Here is a 243-nt window from a genome sequence, read left to right on the forward strand (position 1 = left end):
GTTTTCACTCTTGTTTTATATCATTATATTCTATAAATACAAGATATTTCCACGATGATAACGGACGGTAAATAAAAATCCAAAAGCACATTGAAGTTTATTATATTATATTATTAAACAGGGCATCGGGATTGAAAACAAGAGGAGGTAGTCAGGCTGTCTTTTAACAACAGATGATTCAAGATTTTTTTAATTTTTTTTTGAGCTATTCTTTCGGTATTGTTCATCTCAAAGGCTGACGGA

Source organism: Penaeus monodon, chromosome 25 (genome assembly GCF_015228065.2).
Source record: "Penaeus monodon isolate SGIC_2016 chromosome 25, NSTDA_Pmon_1, whole genome shotgun sequence".
In the NCBI taxonomy this organism is placed as follows: domain Eukaryota; kingdom Metazoa; phylum Arthropoda; class Malacostraca; order Decapoda; family Penaeidae; genus Penaeus; species Penaeus monodon.